This window comes from Pituophis catenifer, unplaced genomic scaffold (assembly GCF_029215685.1).
Source record: "Pituophis catenifer annectens isolate HBS135680 unplaced genomic scaffold, rPitCat1.0.hap2 SCAF_6, whole genome shotgun sequence".
Taxonomy (NCBI): Eukaryota; Metazoa; Chordata; class Lepidosauria; order Squamata; family Colubridae; genus Pituophis; species Pituophis catenifer.
This window is the reverse complement of record NW_027256886.1, coordinates 62,796,902-62,817,693: the sequence shown is the minus strand read 5'-3', so window position 1 is coordinate 62,817,693 and position 20,792 is coordinate 62,796,902.

The following is a 20,792-nucleotide window of genomic DNA, read 5'->3' as shown; positions in this document are numbered from 1 at the left end:
CTGGAGTGGGGAGGGAATGGAGATTTTTCAATATCCTTCCTCTGGAGTGGGGTGGGAATGGAGATTTTGCAGTATCCTTCCCCTGCAGTATCCTTCTCCAATCAAAGTGTAATGAATATGATTACATGGCCTCCAGAGATACCATTTCAAAGATTATAAGATTGTAATGTTGATTAACAAGAAGATGGAAAAAAGGTGGAAGAGATACTTACTCTTTTCACATTCTTATTATTGGGGTATTATGATGTTACCTTTTACTTTACTCATATCAGGAAATTAAAAAACCAGAAATATCAACATTAATTGGAAAATTATCTTGTTTGCTGTGTGTTGGAATTAATACTACTATACTATTAATCCACATTCATCATTCAAACTAAGCTCTAGAGGACAGGAAGGATTAAATACTAGCGCTCATTAAAATTATCCAACTGCCAAACTCAATATATAAATTCAGAATTAGAAGAGAAGAAAAGCCTCAAATTAAATAATTTGGGAATGATGACGCAAGGAAACATTGCCCCAAAACATGTGATCCAATTTTATAGAGGAACGTTAACAGCTCTTTGGAATGTGCAAAATAATACTACTAATAATAAAGGAACGAAATGGAAATTATTCTGAAAGCAACTTTCTGACAGAGGACACATTTTTCTGTCTCTATACAGGGTGAAGCATTGTTGAATTGGTGCTGGATTGTACACTGTTCTAGATTTTATCTCTTCTTTAAGCCTCCTTTGTTATGTGCAAAGAAAGAGAATTGTTTGTGTATGTCTGTACCCGAGATGTTTAATCAAGGCCATCTGGCCACGGGTGGACTTTGCCAGCATGAAATGAGTATTGCTCCCTGGTATCACATGAACAAGATTGGCCATGGCCAAACTGTAGAAACTGATAGAACATCTGGCTGCAAATGTCACAGAGATTGACTGAGGTTTCTTTATTTTTCCAGTGACATATTACTTGATATTTGAAGTCACATGAAAAAGATCTGAGTCTGCAAACTAGATTTCTTTGATTTGAAATCCTCCAATATGTTGAAGGTGCTGTTAATCATGTAAGGGAGGACTCTTGGGGTTTATAATCCTAACATATCTGCAAAGCTAGGATTGGCCACTGAGCTAACATAATACTGAATTAAAGAAAAAAATTGTGAATAGTATGAGAGAAAAATCCCTGCTTTTCAAACCATTTTTTTTTATTTTTTTCAAGTAAATAGTTCTGTTTAAGCATTAATTCTGATGTTAAGTTAATGACAGATTTACAAACGTTTACTGAACTCAATGGAATTTGCTTTTAAAGACAGGTATTGCTGATATCTTTCTGTTTATGCACACCTTTTAAGAGTGCCCTTATGCTATATGCATAATAGGTAAAATAATTAATCTTTGTTGGCCTGGATTTATTGGTTCGATTTATTTATTGGTTCGATTTATATGCCGCCCTTTTCCGGAGACTCAGGGCGGCTTACAATGCGTTAAGCAATAGCCTTCATACTTTTGTATATACCTGCTTAGTAGGGCTTTCGCCCCCCCCCCCAAAGCGGTGTTCTTTTTTATACAAAGTCAGCTTATTGCCCCCACAAACCGGGTCCTCATTTTACCTACCTCGAAAGGATGGAAGGCTGAGTCAACCTTGAGCCTGGTGAGATTTGAACTTACAGTAATTGCAGGCAGCTGGTGTTACTTAACAGCACTTAACAGTGCTTTAGTCTGCTGCGCCACCAAGGCTCTTAGGGATTAGGCTGCTATGTTTAGTTGCAAAAGCTGGACAACAATTCAGTTAATTGCATCTAAACATTAGAGATCTCAATTTATCTTCACTAACATCTGATTGCATTCCTGAATGCACCCTTGTATAGTTGCCCTGTTATCATTCTAATGCAGGGGTGTCAAACTCACATGGTCAGGCCGGTGTCACGTGATGTATCACGACTTTTTTCCCCTGAGCATGGGCGTGGCCAGCACGTGATGCATCCGGCCTGTGGGCCATGTGTTTGACAGCCCTGTTCTAAGGAAAGAGCAAACCTGCTTCCATTTTATGCAAGATTTCTAATTAGACAAGATTTAAATATAGTTTGTTGGAACTGTGTTTCTCAGCACACCTACCTACCTACCTACCTGAAACATCTTATTCTCATAATTGGAAAATTCAAAGCAATGGCCCAAAACCCATTTTCCTGTCAAGGAAATACATTCATGTAAAAGGTTTGTGATCTGATGAAAAATCAAAATAAGATGAAAAATTGCATCAAAATGGTGCATCAAAACGGTAGGAAGTTGAAGTCCATTTCTTTTGAATAATGAGTTTCAAAAACATCACACCCACATAAAAGGGTAAGGCTTGAAACTGCACCTGCCATTTTGACAGTGTTAATCTCCCTCTTCTGGGGACTTTCATATATGTGCATTTTCCCTCTCAAATTTACTTAAGAAAAAGAAAAAAAACAACTTTAGATTTTTTTCTGTGATTTTAAACAGAGTTAAGGAAGCTTCAATATCAATTCAAGAAAATAAGATCTTCCTGCATTTGAAATAGCTTCCTGCCATGAATGAAATCCCTTTGTGTACTTATTGTAGCACAAACATCTCTCTTAAAAATTACTTAGCAACTTTGTTGGCATTTGAATTGGAGATTAGATTTCTCTGGCTCCAGCTGAGTAGAAAATCTATACACATTTGATTAATGGGCTTGGACATCAGGAAGTTGTTGTGCATCAGCAAGGCTGTTACATGGGAATAGTGAGGATATATGATGCTACTAATGGCCTGAGGAAGAGAGCAGAGTAGAAATGAAAGAAATAAGATACTTGGTTATGACTTCTGAAACAGGTGAAACCTTTGTCTGCATAATAAAAATGTAAGTTATATAGATAATAGGCTATGCATGCTTTGAAAATGATTCAAGGAAAGTACTTCATATTTTGCATAAACACAACACCTCTTTGTTGTTGTCAATCAACATTTTTTTCAGGCTTCTACAACTGTCTGTAGAAAGGGATCTAGTGCTCTAAGAGTTGTATTGACTGTAATGGGTTCATATGAAAACTGAAAAACATTGGCTTGCTTTAATGAAAAGCGGAGAGGTATTGCATTTGTGAAGTCCAAAATACTTTTTCCTGATAATTTTTGAAGTGTTCACTGGACTGGTAGAGGAGACACACAAAAGGATGAATGTATGTAGAGTATGTGAACAGATCTCATTATACCATCTATCTTAATAAGTGGATCAATAATGGAACAATGAACCGTTGATAATGAACTTTCCATGAAATTATACTAGTTAGTATAGTAACCAGGAAATCATTGTCATTTTATGTACCTAAGATACATAGCTAAAAATAAGCACCACTGCACTTTTTTCTGGAGTGGGTGGCTCTATTAAATCTAAATCATCATCATCATCATCATCTGATTTTATTGTGATCAGTGACAATAAAAAAAAGATTTGAAAATCAACATAATAGTAGTTTCTATTCAAGGTCTCTTTCCCATTATTTTGCCAAACTATCTTCTATTTGCTGCTGGAATTCAGTAATAAGCTATCTTGCTTTGGGGCATGAAGAATAGTTGTTTTTAATTATTACAATTAATAATATACAGTTATCACATTGTTTTGTAATAATTGTTTTTATTCACAAATGTTTCCTGGCCCACCCCATTTTTTACCAACTTCTTTAACGTGCTACTCCCTGTCTCCCCTAAAAAATAAAAATTAGCATCTTTACATTATGAAAAACAACGTGAAGGCTTTAGTTAATGAAAACTTTTAAACTATTACTATTTATTTTCATCTTTTAGAATTGACAGTGAAGATATTGCAGTGGTGGATAGCTTCTGCCTTTTAAGATCAGCCATCAACAGCATGGAACAAGCAGTCAAGAAATACGCCACAGACTAGCACTTAATAGAGTAGCCACAAAAATCTTGGAAAAGATATTCAGTTGCTGTGAAGTATCCATACTTACAAAAATCAGAATTATACAGGCTGTGGTACATTCCCTGTGATACTCTATGAAAGTGAAAGTGAAGCTGAGTAGGTAAGGAAAGGTAAAGGAGTCACTGCGGATTTTACTCTGCTAGTCATTGCTGACTATAAGGAGTGGTGCTCATGTCCAAGGTTGAGAAACACTACCCTACTATTTTCAGTGATGAACAGGATTGAATGTGGCAATGGCTCAGAGTGATGGTCTTATCTTCTATATTCTCTTCAAAATCTGTAGTCTCGCACACTGCTTTCACTTATCTGTTCTTCTGAATATACTCTGAAAGTGGCTCAGTTAATACAATTTCAGACAAATTGTTGTCCAATCTCTTCTTAAAAATCTCCACTGTCAGAGCACCCACAACTTCTAGAGGCAAGTCATTCCACTGATTAATTGTTTTAAGAAGGAACTGAATTAAGAAGAAGAGACATTCCATTGGACCCATTAAAAAACTAAATAATAAGTATAGTGGTTAACATAGGGTTTGAATAGGGGAACAGTTGCAAGTTCTGACTTGATCCCAGAGTTCTCTGGATGAATGTGGGCCAAATTTGGGCCAGTTACTCTCCCAATGCAACCTATCTCATAGGATTGCTCTTTTGGGGTAAAGCAAGAGACACAATTATGTAGGTCACTTTGAGCTCTCAGCAGTTTTATTTACCTACTGAACCCTTCCCAAGGACCAGGGATAGGCAGATGTTCTTGTTCAATAATATTAAAAGTATCATCGCAAGATGTAAGCTGTTCCAAGCAAAGCTGCCTTTTGCAATTGACTGATCATGATTTTGTCAATGCTGATGGTGTTCAAGTGGTGCTCCAGTTGTATTGGGATTGCACCCAAGACACCTACTACTATTGGTATTATCTTCATATCATCATCATCATCGTTGTTGTTGTCATCATCATCAACTACTATTATTACTAGTAATACACTATACTCATCCTCTTTCAGAGTTGTCATTAAATAACATGAATCATTTAAAACTTGGTACATAAACTTCACTTCACTTCACTTTTTTAAATTTCATTTCTTTTAGATTTGTAAACTTTTGAGCAAAAGTCTTTTTGTTTACTGCTTTTTTATTTAGACTTTTAATCTTTTTTTTTTTCATATAGAACTCAAGATGGCAAACATACTATCCCTTCCCATGCTATTTTCCCCTACTACCAACCTGCCTTCCATTGAGGACTTGTATACTGCACGAGTCAAAAAGAGGGCTGTGAAAATATTTATAGACCCCTCGCATCCTGGACATAAAATGTTTCAACTCCTACCCTCAAAACGACGCTATAGAGCCCTGTACACCAGAACAACTAGACACAAGAACAGTTTTTTCCTGAACGCCATCACTCTGCTAAACAAATAATTCCCTCAAACTGTCAAACTATTCACTAAGGCTGCATTACTATTGCTATTGGTTTTCCCATCATTCCTGTTGCCCATCTCCTCCTACTTGTGATTGCATGACTGTAACTTGTTGCTTATATCCTTGCGATTTATATTGATATTGATTGTTTCCTAATATGATTTGATTGCTTATTGTACCGTATGATTGTCACTGGGTGTTGTGCCTTATGATTCTTGACGAGTATATCTTATCTTTTTATGTACACGGAGAGCATATGCACCAAAGACAAATTCCTTGTGTGTTCAATCTTTCTTGGCCAATAAAGAATTATATTTTATTCTATTCTAACAGCCTGGTGTTCTTCCTGTGTTAACTCAGTTATTTTTCTTGCAAGTGATGTGCTCTGAGACCCTTTCTATCTGAAGAACAGGATAAACATGCTTAAGATCAACAAGCAAATAATAATTATCTATGAAAATAGCCATTGAATTTAACTCAATTTTGCCTTTTAACAGCATCTGACAAGAGCCAATTATCTTAAGAACAGTTCCATTGGAAAGCTTTGCCAGTATAATTAACTCTAATCAGTATAAACAAATACAACATCAGTAGACACTACAGATATTTATGAATTTATTTTTACCAAATCAAGAGTAAGCCAAAATTACCCTTAACTTCCTAGTTCCATAAATGATTTCTGTTGAAATGTAAAACACAGCTGGATTTTAGAAAACACATGTCAGTATCGAGCTAAGGCACCGTATACAAGATTTCAATAAATTTACTGTATTTACATTAGGAAACCAATTTTCTAGCCAAGACTTTGGCCAAAGGCCATGGTAAATCTAGGAAAAGAAAACAGTGGGCAGCTCAGATGTCAGACTCTAAGCCAGAATGTTTCCCATTAAAAATACTGTTTATATATTAATCAATGTACAAAGTGTTTTTACAGAATAAAAACCCCTTAAACCTGCCAAAGACAGGTTTAAGATATTAGAAGAAGGGGAAGATGACGGAACAGGAATAGATAGAGAAGAATATGTTTCCTCTTAAGGCTGGTTCGTACCAGGGATTGAAGATCATGCTCAGTTTTGAAGGGGGAATTGAGGCAAAGAACAGTGATAGCACCATGCAATTGTGTGTTTTCCCCAAGAGACCATGCCACTTCTAAGGAACCGCAAGGAACAAGGGTGAAAGATGGAAGATCATTTTGAACTCAGTGGTTGGGCAGAACCTATAAATCCTATAAATAAATTAATAAAATATAGCTTGGCTTACTGAAAAAGTGATATAGTGAGTATGGGGCATACAAGAGAGAAACCCTAACTAGATTGGCTTCCATTGCTCCTGAGATGGAATTATAGCAAATCCTGCCTTAGCAATCCACTACTAAACTAGGTATCACAGCTCCTTCTGCTTCAGGCCTGATCTCATTTATTTATCAATCAAATGTATATAATTAATGCAGAAGTTTTAGGATGATTAATGTAGGAGTTATAGGGGTAATATAGGAAAATTAATAATAGAAGAGAGCCAGTTGGTCTGGTGGTTGAGGCATCAAGCTAGAAATTTGGAGACTCTGAGTTCCAGCCCTACCTTACGCATGAAAGCTAGCTGAGTACTTTGGGCCAGTTACTCTCTCTAAGGTCAATACACCTCACAGGGTTGTTGTGGGGGAAAAAGGAAGAAGAAGGAATGTTATGTATGTTCACTGCCTTGAATTACCTATAAAATAATAATTTTATGGGAAAAATGGGAAAATATTTAATAAATAAATATGGCTACCCACCTTATGAAAAGTGACTCTGGGTGGCATACTATACAACAATCCAAACAGACAGTAGAAACATAAAACAGTCATTATCTAAAGCATTAAGAACTATGATTCGATAACTCATAGCTTTGCCAGGACAGGATAGTATATATGCTCTCAATATGTTTAATCAGGCTTCCCAAAAGAATATAGGGGGGGGGAAAGATGAAAGATATATACAGGTGAAACTCGAAAAATTAGAATATTGTGCAAAAGTTCATTTATTTCAGTAATGCAACTTAAAAGGTGAAACTAATATATGAGATAGACTCATTACATGCAAAGCGAGATAGTTCAAGCCTTGATTTGTCATAATTTTGATGATTATGGCTTACAGCTCATGAAAACCCCAAATTCACAATCTCAGAAAATTAGAATATTACATGAAATCAATAAAACAAGGATTGTACATAGAACAATATCGGACCTCTGAAAAGTATAAGCATGCATATGTACTCAGTACTTGGTTTGGGCCCTTTTGCATCAATTACTGCCTCAATGCGGCGTGGCATGGATGCTATCAGCCTGTGGCACTGCTGAGGTGTTATGGAAGACCAGGATGCTTCAATAGCGGCCTTCAGCTCTTCTGCGTTGTTCGGTCTCATGTCTCTCATCTTTCTCTTGGCAATGCCCCATAGATTCTCTATGGGGTTCAGGTTAGGCGAGTTTGCTGGCCAATCAAGCACAGTAATCCCATGGTCATTGAACCAGGTTTTGGTACTTTTGGCAGTGTGGGCAGGTGCCAAGTCCTGCTGGAAAATGAAGTCAGCATCCCCATAAAGCCCGACTGCGGAAGGAAGCATGAAGTTCTCCAAAATCTCCTGGTAGACGGCTGCGTTGACCCTGGACTTAATGAAGCACTGTGGACCAACACCAGCAGGTGACATGGCTCCCCAAATCAACACAGACTGTGGAAACTTCACACTGGACTTCAAGCATCTTGCAGTGTGTGCCTCTCCATTCTTCCTCCAGACTCTGGGTCCTTGGTTTCCAAATGAGATGCAAAAGTTGCTCTCATCAGAAAAGAGGGCTTTGGACCACTGAGCAACAGACCAGTTTTTTTTTCTTTAGCCCAGGTAAGACACTTCTGACGTTTGTTGTTCAGGAGCAGCTTGACAAGAGGAATACGACATTTGAAGCCCATTTCCAGGATCCGTCTGTGCGTGGTGGCTCTTGATGCACTGACTCCAGCCTTAGTCCACTCCTTGTGAAAGTCCCCAACACTTTTGAATGGCCTTTTCCTGACAATCCTCTCCAGGCTGCGGTCATCCCTGCTGCTTGTGCACCTTTTTCTTCCACGCTTTTCCCTTCCACATAACTTTCTATTAATGTGCTTTGATACAGCACTTTGAGAACATCCAACTTCTTTTGCAATGACCTTTTGAGGCTTTCCCTCCTTATGGAGGGTGTCAATGATGGTTTTCTGCACAACTGTCAGGTCAGCAGTCTTTCCCATGATTGTGATTCCTACTGAACCAGACTGAGAGACCATTTAAAGGCTCAGGAACCCTTTGCAGGTGTTATGGCTTAATTAGCTGATTACAGTGGGACACTTTGAGCCTAGAATATGGAACCTTTTCACAATATTCTAATTTTCTGAGATTGTGAATTTGGGGTTTTCATGAGCTGTAAGCCATAATCATCAAAAGTATGACAAATCAAGGCTTGAACTATCTCGCTTTGCATGTAATGAGTCTATCTCATATATTAGTTTCACCTTTTAAGTTGCATTACTGAAATAAATGAACTTTTGCACGATATTCTAATTTTTCGAGTTTCACCTGTATCTAAAAAAAAGACACTGACACTGTCTCCAGTAAATGAGGAACAATACAACTTGCCCATTTCCCTTATAACATAAGGAGACTAATTTATATATCTATTTACAGTTTCACATTCAAGTGACAGGTTTGCCTTTTATAGCATGTAGACTTTATACATCTTTGGTAATTCTTCCTTTAATTTCATTTCCAAGAAATAAGAAAAACAATTTATGAACCAAAAGGAACTACCAGTCACACAAAACCGATACCATGAGATCCATAAATTAATATTAAATATAATAGTTCTAACCATACTCTAGTGAATGTTTCGTTGATATACTGTATATCCTTTACTATGCATAATGTAACTTTATATGTGACAAAAATGGAAAGTGAAATAAAGACATTCTGTGGAATGGATACACAGAGAAAGTCCTCCTGGTATTTTTAGATATTTACCAGTATATATTTAAATAGTCAGCACTGTAGATCACATAAGTAATGTATATGATATTAAGATCAATTATCTCTCAGTCATTCCTTAATTCTCACACATTTTTAAACCAAATGCATGTTATCCAGATCTTTTAATAAAAATAAAAATTGGTTCAGTATTCTGTTCAAGGACGTTAACAGATTCTGAGAATGACCCATAGTCATTCAATTAGTGTCATGGATAAAGAGAAATCCCCATGCTGATTATTGCATTCATTGATTAAGAGAGATTATCATGCTGATTATTATATTTATAGCCTAACAATTTGGTCTAGACTTCTATAACTTGAGATCATAAATCTTCAGAACTACAGTTCTCATCATTTTCAATCAGCAAGGTGTAAGATAGCTTCTATTTTCCCAGCTATCCCTTATAAACTTTTTATTATTCTGATCTGTCTTAATAACGGAAGACTTTCTAGATGTAAAGTTATCTATCTATATACATAAATACATAGGCATGTTATATATAAAAATAGCCATACACAAAAAATCCTTTTGCTCAGGGGTGAAATCCAGCAGGTTCAGACAGGTTCTGGAGAACCGGTAGTAGAAATTTTGAACAGTTCAGAGAGCCTGTAGCGGAAATTTTGAGTAGTTCAGAGAACTGGCAAATACCACCTCTGGCTGGCCCCAGAGTGGGGTGGGAATGGAGATTTTGCAATATCCTTCCCCCTGGAGTGGGGTGGGAATGGAGATTTTGCAGTATCCTTCCTCTGCCACGCCCACCAAGCCACACCACGCCCACCAAGCCATGCCACAGAACCAGTAGTAAAAAAATTTGGATTTCACCACTGCTTTTGCTATAAAAAAGGAGCCTTGATTGTTAAAAACTGTCCTTCCCAAATTTCTTAATACACATTTATGGTGAAAATAGAAAATAGAGAAATTATTAGATAAAATTGATTGTGTTATAAAAAAAATATAATAAAATATGTGAATTATTTTGCTATGAATTGTTTTGCTATTTCAAAAGAATGGGACAAAGAATGACAGCGTCATAAAGGTGAATCTGAGGTCGCTAAAAGTAGCTAGAAACTGTCAAGACATATCCATAAAATCAACGCTCGAAGCGATTGATGTACGCATGGAGATCTGCAAACAAAATAAACAATGTTATGTGTTGCCTTGACATAAAGACTTTCTCTGTCTACTGGAAGACATTAAGTATTTTTGAACTGTAAAATTGTGGTGGTTGCACTAGTGACAATATATGTTACATTCTGGTGGAGTAATAGTTCAGGAGGTCTGTTATTTTTACTTATTTTTGTTTATTTTTATCCCACCTTTATTATTTTTATAAATCACTGAAGGCGGCAAACCTACCTAATGCTCCTTCTTCCTCCTAAAAGTCACCCAGTCAGCTTTCATGTCTAAGGCAGGACTAGAACTCACGGTCTCCTGATTTCTAGTCTGATACTTTAACCACTAAAGCAAACTGATTTACAGGGAGTCCTCGACTTACAACCATTCGTTTAGTGACTGTTTGAAGTTACAACGGCACTGAAAAAAGTGACTTTGGACCATTTTTCACACTTACAACCATGGCAGCATTCCCATGGCTACGATGGGAATGATTAAAATTCAGATGCTTGGCAACTGACTCATATTGATGATGGTTGCAGTGTCCTGGGGTCATGTGATCACCTTTTGTGACCTTCTGACAAGCAAAGTCAGTGGGGGAAGCCAGATTCACTTAACAACTGTGTTACTAATTTAACAACTGCAGTGATTCATTTAACAACTGTGGCAAGAAAATGAAGCAAAACTCACTTAACAAATGTCTCACTTAGCAACAGAAATTTGGGGCTCAATTGTGGTCATAAATCAAGGACTACCTGTGTTTTTATTTTATGATTATTTTATCTTTAGTTTGATTGGTTGCACAGTCAGCCAGATGTTTAAACTGAATTTGTCATTTAACCCACCTATCGAGTCCTTCCTGAAGAACTGAGATAGGGAGATGTTGATTGATGGTGGCATTACTGCAGGATGTAAGCTGTTCATAGTAAAGCTGCCTTTTGCAATTGACTGAGAGAGATTTTGTCAATGTCGGTAGTATTCAAGTGGTCTTTGTTTTCAGTCTTTGTATAATTGGGAACAAATTATCCTTGAGAAGGTTTAACTTTGTAGTCCTTAAGAAAGCACACAACCAGTCATTCAATCCATCCAGATGCAGCATCAATTTTATGACACTGTTGTGATAAAAAAAGAAGTATATTCAACAAACTCAAAATAGAAGAGGGGAAAAAATGTAATGTCTGATCTCCAGGCTAGTTTCATCGATCAGGATGTGCTATTGCCCCAAATCAAAACATTACTTCCATTTTATCTATTATTAACCATTCGTGAGTTGACGGGTTATATCCGGTCTTTAACCAAATAGGAAATATTGTATTTGGAAACTACTTCAGAGCAAATGAAAAACTGATGTGGTTTTCAAAAACATGCTGATAGAAGCCAATCACAAACCATCCTATTACTCAAGCACAGCTTCCTAATGCACATAGAACCATGAAAGATATTAGTGATTAACCACAGTGGAACCCCTGTTGTGAGCAATAGCAAATTATCTCTTACCAGGTTGTCTAAAAAAATACGCTGTAGCTTTCAAATTATATTTTTGGTCTCGATTGGAGAGAATGCAAATATCATTTGAGATGGCAAAGTATCATGGGGAGCGTCAACGAATGGTTTCTTAAGAAGTTAGCAGTTATCTACCATAGAGTCTATATTGGAGGGCCCTTCATTTGAGAGATATTGCTGTGCTAATGTGTGGGTGTGTGTTTAATATACCATGTGGATGTTTAACAAACTGCTGTGTGCAGTGCTACATTTGTGAGAGAAAATAAGGCCCTGGAGCACATGATAATGCTACTGCTGAAGAAGAAGGTTAATCTTACTATTTCAGGTTAGGGGTATTAATTTTTTTCACTTATGATCATTGCAGCACCCCCATGGGCACATGATCAGAATTCAAACACTTGGCGACTGACACATATTTATGACAGTTGCAGAGTCCCAGGCTCATGTGATCACTTTTTGTGACCTTCTGACAAGCAAAGTCAATGGTGAAACCAGATTCAACTAACAACTGTGTTACTAACTTAACAACTGCAGTGATTCACTTTACAGCTGTGGCCAGAAAGATCATAAAATGGGACAAAACTCACAACAACAGAAATTTGGTGCTCAACTGTGGTCATAAGTTGAGGACTACCTGCATTTAATAAAGATAATAGTTCTTAGTTGTAGTAGTAGCGTGTCCTAATTTTAATGATAGCTTAGTGATCTCATCAAAGAAAACAAACCCAACATGATGCATAAGTCAGCAGCTCATGACCCTAATTATATATGATATGAATAGCCACTTCCCACATGATGTTGAGTCACAGGGTCAACGTCTTACTGCACATAACATCTTGAACCTCATCCCGTTAACCAAAATGTGACAACCCTAGAATACACAACTAGGTTAACCCCAAATCTAGCCCTTACTCCTATGTGGATTCAAACCAAAACTACGTGAATAATTAACAGAACCCTAAGCATCACTGTATTGGGAAGCAAACCCTACTTTGTGCATTATGAAACAAATAATAGCCTAATCATCCTTTTAATTTTTGTGGAGTTACAAAAGCAATGCCTGAAATGTAAGAAAAGGAATTCCCTAAATTGCAGCCAGAATCTGGATTTGCCTCCTTTTTCTAAAAGCTTTTATTTCTATGTAGTTATAAAATCATTTTCTCAAAAGCAGGGGGGGGGGAATTAAACCAGCAGCCTCAGAGTGATTAATTTAATCCTAATCCCAATTCTAATCCTATTTGGATTCAAATAAGGCCTAAGTGAAGTGAAAATCATAGTCAGCTTTACCCTTCGTAAAAGTTAAAGAAACATCATTTTCAAATCTGCTTGAAAATATACCCATTGTTATACATCCACCGCACTACACCCACACGCATACGTTTGCAAATTTAGCTAATTACACAAATACACAAACGCATATAAACATTTTGAAGCATGGCCTTTTAAAAGCTTTATTCCACCTTCCTCCAGCAAAGCCAGGAAAATTTTAACTGGGAAGAAAATACTCACATAAATACACACAGCAACCAACAAAGCAGTGGGTATCCAACAATGATATTTATTATCGATATGTCTATACATGTCAGAACCATGATTCTAGGCACATACACAAATCAGTCGCGTGACTTTAAAAGGGGGAGGGAGGTTTTCAGACATGTCTGGGTAGAACCTGCACATGTCCAAACATGTCAGAGTTGTGACATACCTGGACATGTGTATACACATGTGTAGATAGACTAATTCTGTATATGTACACACATTTCATCAACTTTAACTGTAACACTCCTAGACAGTAACCTATGAACAGCACTGTATTTTCCCCTACTGAATCAGTCATTTGGATTATAAAAAATATTTTAAAGTTGTACTCGGAGGACAATAGAAAAAAAGAAAAAGAAAAAATGTGTTATAAGGGAAGAGTGATATAAAATCCCGTCATATTAAAGGTCATGTATTCCAGTCTCATTAAGCCAAGTGTTGAACTCTTCAGGCCAGCCAATTAATTTGGTTAGAATTTCTCAGCATTTTCCTCTTTTTCTGATCACTTTTTCAATTCTGTAGTCTTAATGTTGCTCAATAGAAACTTTTTGTAACTCTTGGAGGAGGAGAGACCTCTTTACAGGCTTGTTGGGGTAATCTTTTAATCTATACACCACTTTTTGTCCCCAGAGCACCAGTTCTCAGTGGTGGCCCCTTTTCTATGAAACACTGAGATACAATTGTGCCCCCCCCTGCTGTTTTTCTGAAAGGCTCTGAACATGTGGTTTTGCCAGCAGTCCTGGACACCAGAAATGGATATCAGAAAGCTGATCAAATTTGATTTGATTATGTTGCTGCTGCCACAGGATGGGGGAGGTTATGGGTTTTTTCATTATGGGTTTTTAATGTTGTAAGCCGCCTGGAGTCACCTGTGTGAGAGTTGGGTGGCCATATAAGTTTGTTTAATAAATAAATAGATGAAATATTTCACCTGTATGTTTGTTGATAGCCTTTTTCAAACTTGCACTCCAGTCTAGATATCCTAATGTGATCACCCACCTTAAGGTATTTTTCCTGTCTCCTGCTTTTTAAAACTTTCCTGTACCCTCTTATTCATAGCTCCCTTTTGTTAGATAAATTTATGGTATTAAGGCAGCCTGAATGCTACAATGGGAAGATCCACTGTATCCCTGAAGAGGAGTATAATATCAGGCAAAATGTCTATATACCAATGGGCATTTCTAGCTATAAACTATCTCCAGAGTTTATTTTTTAGGATAGGTGGAAGCGCTATGTAATAGCTGTTTTAGTCTCACTATGCATGGCAAAGTGATGAATGTCATAAGATACTAAAATTTTCTTCAGAGGAGCATTTAAGAATTCTTTATCATCATCTTGTTTAGAAGATATTCTGGAAGGCAATAGCTACCTCGCACCTCGACTTATCTGATAAAGGCATATTTAGATAGTATGTCGTTAACTATAAAGATGAACTTTTTCTGTGGTCGCTGTATTACTGGGATAGGCAGCATAGCAGATAAATAGATAGATAGATGATAGATAGATAGATGATAGATAGATAGATAGATAGATAGATAGATAGATAGATAGATAGATAGTAATTCCACTGAATTCAATGAGTCTTCCTTCCAGTTTACTGGAACTAGGAGTGGAGTTGTATTTTCACATGCAGGTTTAATCAATGCCTTGCCGTCAAGGTATGAGCAATGGAGGATAACTAACTTCTCAGTTAGCTGTATGGGTCTGATTTTAATATGAATGCTTTTAAAAGCCTGAGAACAATTTAAGTTAAAGTAAGTGGAAAATTGACTCAAGCCATGTTAGAGACATTTAAACTATAGATGCAGAACATAAATGCTATTCATCTATTAATATAATAATTTCCAGGAAATATTTACTTTTCCCCCACCTTTTAATTATTTATCCCTCTAGTGATAATTTTCTACACAAGAATTGGAGAGACTAGATAAAGGTTGCAGTGGAGTCTGCATTCACTCCTAGCAGTGGTGTGCTTTCTTCTTAAGGAGCTATCACTAGGTTCCTCTATCTAGAAAGCTGTCCCCTTGTGTGGAAGGTTGCTTGAGAAGTTGGCTGGATAATCTGTGGTGGACCTGGGATGGGAGCATTCATCCTTGTGCTTCTTGACCTCTTAGCAGCTTTCTATACCATTGACCATTGAGGAGTGGACTGGCTTCAAGGCTTGGGAGGGGGGGCACTGTGCTGCAGTGGTTCACCTTCTTCCTCAGTGGTTGATTCCAGAGGTTGTTTCCCCAGCAGGATAAAGATTACATTCACACTTGTGGAGTACTTCAGTGTTCAATGCTGTTATGCCCTTTTTAATATCTACAGTATATGAAACTACTGGGTGAGGTCATCATGGAGCCAATGTGGCACAGTGGTTAGAGTGCAGTACTACAGGCTACTTCAGCTGACTGCTAGCTGCACTTTGGCAGTTCAAATTTCACCGGCTCAAAGTTGACTCAGCCTTCTATCCTTCCAAGGTGGGTAAAATGAGGACCCAGATTGTTGGGGACAATATGCTGAATCTGTAAACCGCTTAGAGAGGGCTGTAAAAGCACTATGAAGCAGTATATAAGTCTAAGTGCTATTGCTATCATTCAGTTTGGGATTTGGTACCAATACATTGATATATCACAACCAGGATTGAGCAGGTAAAGCTATTAATTTACTAAACATACCCAGTATCTGGAGGCTAGTTGGGTCTAGATGAGGAGAACAGATTGGCTCAATCTTGAGAAGACTAGCTGTGGCTCTTTGGGCTTAAATGGGGCTGCATTTCCCCAGGTAAGATTAGTGTATAGCTTGGACTCACAGTTATTGTATGAAGGACAGGTGGCAGCTATGGCCAGGAGGGCCTTTTCTCATTTATGAGGCCCTATAGATGGTTACAGTGCTCTACAATCTCACAGTTGGATTACTGCAGTGCACTCTAGATGTGGTTGCCTTTGAAGATGATTTGGAAGCTACAACAAGTCCAAAATGCAAACAGTGCAGGCAGTAGTGGGCATTCCTTATTATGTCCATGCGATATTGTTGCTGTGAGAGCTGCACTGGTAACCATTCAGCTTCTGGGTGCTGGTTTTCATCTGCAATGTCCTTCAGAGCATAAAATCTGGTCATCTCAGGAAGTACCTATCTCCAGTTGTTCCTGCCCATCTGGTACACTTTAGGCAGAATGGGTCCACTCCAGGACCTTTCAATTAAATGTTGTCATCTTGTAGGATTGAGACTGCCCCTCCCCTGTAGAACAGCATCCCATGGAAGATATATATGACTTCCATTCTCTAAATGTTCTGGAAATCCCTGAAAACCTGGCATTGTTCCAAAATTTTGGATTAGTGTATTTGTGGGTCAGATCATTCCTGAAAATTATTGATTTTATTTTGTTCAGGCAGTCATATTTTTTTTCAACTATATATTTGAAATATTGCCAAGAACCCTTTTTTTAATTGAGTGGCCTCAAAAAATCAACCGAACAATAAAACAATATACAATCATAAAGTATTTCATTCCTAATATTCCTTATTCCAATTTTCTCCAACAAGAAAACACATTAGACGCAGAGACAGTAATTGGTCCCAAATCATCCAGTGAACTTCTATGAAGATAAAATCTCCTCCATCCTTGTCCTACCCTTAACACCACGCTAGTTGGGATGCACGAGGCAAGTAGAGTAACCAAGAAGTTTGAGTACAAGCATGGCGTGAGCATTTAATTCATTTCTCTCTTGGACAATTGTCCTTCTCAAAGTTGGTTTATCAGCTACATTCCCCAAAGGTGACTCAGGTTTTTTTTTTTGTTTTAATGCACATGATTCATATGGTACCACATCTCCTTTGGGCCCAAAACATGAACTAAATGAAGCCATTTTTAGAAAGGCAGGCAAACAAGTTGACAACACAACCATGGAAAGGGTATAAATCTCTCCTCTCCCCTTGAGAATGTTCATAATTTCAGTCCTTGAAGAGGAGATTTTTTAAAAAATGCACATTCATATAGCAATGCTTAATTCTGCAAAAGCAATTAATGTTTATTTTTTGAGATTAGAGGCTTTTGCCCCATTTTCCAAGATTTGAAGGCAGATTAATAGAACATATTCTACCCATTTCTCCTAATTACTTATCATCTGCCCTTCCCTGCTAAGCAGATTTATCTGTTCACAGGCATCCCAGCTACTTTGTACACACAAGTCATCTGGATGGTAAATGCACCAAGTGTACATTCCTGGACTCAAACATAAGCCCTACTGCTCTCGGGTGGAACTTATTCTTTAAGCATGCATTCTACAAGCCAGGCAGGTTCACTGTGAGATGAGAAGAGCTTCCAATGGCCATTAAATATGGCTGAAATCCTTTGCACAGTGGAGGCTGCATCCAAGTAAATGTGCAAGCCTCTCGTGCCTAAAATGTCATGTTGCAGGGGCATCCTTTGCTTTTCCCCCACGGAGGTAGGGGTGGGTGGGGTTAGACTTAGAAAGCAGCATTTCTTAAAGACTGTACCTAAAAAAAAGGAAAGAAACAGCATGCATTGCAATTTCTATAAAGCACTAATAGAAAGGAGAGAGCCGACTGAATTAATATTTAAAGCAGGGATTGCAATTTTAAAGCCTGCACAACTCTGTGAACACAACAACCACCACAACACATCCAGAAGACACTCTCCTCACCTCACAGTAACCATTTCCTGGCTTTCTAAAATGCAGCTCAGAAGCGTCTATGACTCAGCAAAGAGATCTGATTTTATTTTTCAGATGGAACTTACCAACACGATAAGGCATTAAGGGGAGGTTCGGCTGTCACCATCCAGAGCTGAACGATATCTCTGAAGCAATGCCGGATGCTTCTCCCCCATCTCTTCCTATGCTATGAAAACAGGGAACGTTGGTTTTCATCCAGCAACGAGCAGGGAAAAACAATTCACACAGAATGTCATTTAGAAATTACCATTTTTTCCCCCACATAACATGCTGTGGATCTGGAAAAGGAAAGAAACAAAGAAGAAATTGGGTGGGCAGAGGAAAGTAAGGCTCAAAAAATCTGGAAGTGGGGTATTTGTAAACTAGCTGAAAGTAGCCATCTATTCCCCTTTGAGGGTATTCCAAAAATAGAAAACTGGTTAAAACAGGGTATCAAACCTAGAAGGGGTTTTAATTTTTACTCAACTTTTGCTTTATCATTTAAACATGACAAACTGACCTGATACATACAGTTTGCTAAGGTCACCTAGCTAGCTTTGTGTCTAAAGCAGAACTAGAACTCACAATCTTCTGGTTTCTAGCCTGATGCCTTAAGTGCTACACCAAAGTAGCTTTCTAAATTAGACTTAATATAGAGAAGAATCTTAAAAAATCCTCTCCAAATTCTTTCTCCCCAAAGGAAAACATCTGGACCAGTGGTGGGTTTATACCAGTTCACCCCAGTTCAGATGAACCGGTAGTGGCGGGGGCGGAAGGCTCCGCCCACCTGCCCGGACATCATCATGGACACTCTGAGCTTGCACGCACTCTCACAGTTCCGAACCGGTAGCAAAGGTAAGTGAAATGCACTATTGATCTGGAATCTTTCCATACAAATGCCATGGGCATCCTTATTGTGGCCCTCACTTTTCAAAAAGCTTTTGGAAGAATTCAGCAAATGCCCTTATTTTAAATCACAGCTAGTTAAAAGGAGCCCTAGTTTAAAGTCTGTTTCAACAAACTCAGCAGTGTTGAGGTTCATTGTGATTAAAGGAGAAATTGAAATTGTGGATGCTGACGATCTTTTCCTGGCTATGATTGAGGTTGTTAAACTAAGGAATGTTTGAGAGTCAAAGGCTTATCTTGGCTTCATCTCACAGCATTAAATCATAGTTTGATATTATGAGTCAAATTTGGTCCAGATTTTTGATCTTGAGATGAGCTATGGAGTTGTATAACTCCCAGAATTTGCCATCCAGCATGTCCTGCATTGAAAATTGTGGAACTCTAGATATTTGGAGGAATCAGTGGTTGGAAAAGCTTAGATGACATGGCTGTGTTTGCGCATTATGTTCAGTCATAGGGTGGCTTATTTTGGTTTTGTATCAATGTGTTATGTGAACATATCATTCTCACATATTTGGTGAGAAAAAACATTAAAAAATAATATAACGACTATATATGACCCAAAGTTTGCTGACAGAAGAACTGAAGAAGCTTCTTCTATGAGAAGCAAAAAATATTCAAGAAACAATAAAGAAAGTCCAATTGCCTCTTGAAAAACCACCTTTGGGTCAACCATGATCTGGAAGAATGAGAATCTCCATAGACAACAACCACATATGTTTATTTGTTAATTGTGAAATTATAAAAAAATGCAAGGATCAAGTATTTGGCTAGCCAGTTAGTGTGTAGACCATTTGAATATCACATATCTTGAATAATGAATGTATGTCATCTTCCCTGAGTCTTTGTGCTGCCCGAGGTCGGGTTGACGCTTGGGGCTCAGGACCCTGGACAGCACCCCAAAATTCAGGGGAGTTGCTTTAGTTAAAAAGGGGATTTGGATTAATGTCAGGGTTCCAAGTAACACCCCCCATGAAATCAAACTCTGAGGCTTGAATTTCCTCAAAGCTAATTTTTATTAGAGATGTCATATTGGCATATCTGGGAAAACCCGAATCTGAGTGCTTCCGGGTTTTCCTCACCCAAAAGAAAATTCAAGTCCTTGCCCATCACCCACATGTCCATCACACGCACCAGTCAGGTACCCTCTGGAAGAGAAGATACCTTCCCAGTCTTCTCAGCACAACTGCAGGGCAACTCGGCCTTGACTTTCTGGAAAGAATGTTATTTTGACTACATATCGTCTTCACTCCATACAATCCCCCCTCCCATTTTCCCACAGTAGAATTTGTGGCAGGCCTGAATATTCATAGGTAAAAGATGGCTTCCAGGTCTGACACTGTATTTAATGATAAGCAAAATCATTTTGGTAGATCTCCAGTAATAATAATAAGAAAAACTAAGGAAAAGGGTTTAATAATGAATTAAAAATTGTTTTTCAACTATTATACTGGTATTTTAACTGGAATGCTGTTAAATTTCCCTGAATCTTTTAATCTCCCCATTCTCTTTTTAAATACAATATATTTGATCCACCTGTCTAATATACACATTTTATATTCTATAGAAGTGATAATGGAAATGGTATGGACTCATATATATGAGTTGGGGAAATTATTGCCTGAGGGTAATGTGAATTGTTACCCAAGAAAATTGAAAGGAACCAGGTTGGGATATTCTAATATAATCAATCTGAGGT